The sequence below is a fragment of the Egretta garzetta genome, unplaced genomic scaffold, assembly GCF_000687185.1.
Source record: "Egretta garzetta isolate BGI_Z169 unplaced genomic scaffold, ASM68718v1 scaffold234, whole genome shotgun sequence".
Lineage (NCBI taxonomy): Eukaryota > Metazoa > Chordata > Aves > Pelecaniformes > Ardeidae > Egretta > Egretta garzetta.
The window spans coordinates 1,220,098-1,220,488 of NW_009259528.1; positions in this window are offsets into that span (position 1 = coordinate 1,220,098).

The following is a 391-nucleotide window of genomic DNA, read 5'->3' on the forward strand; positions in this document are numbered from 1 at the left end:
CTCCCGCCTGCACACCTGCCAGCGGCACTGAGCACCGCCGGACGGACGGACGGACGGACGGACTCCGGCCATGCCGGAGCAGAAGGTTGTTTCTCAAGGGAACTACTTTTAAGTGACTAATTGCAGTATGTTACTGTGTTGTGAATACTCGAGCTGGCACTTAGCTGTACATAACGCCGGGACTTTTCATGACTCTGTTGTTGTTTTTCCGAGGGTGCTGCCTTGGGCTCTTCAAGCCGTGACTGTGACTTTGTACACACTGGGTTTTTAAATCTAAGTCAAAGGGACGCGACCGTCAGTTTGCGAGCGAATAAACCGTTCTCTAAAATCAGCCTGGGACGCCTGCGCGCCCCTGCCTGGGCCCCCCTGCCCCACAGTGGGGGAGATGCCC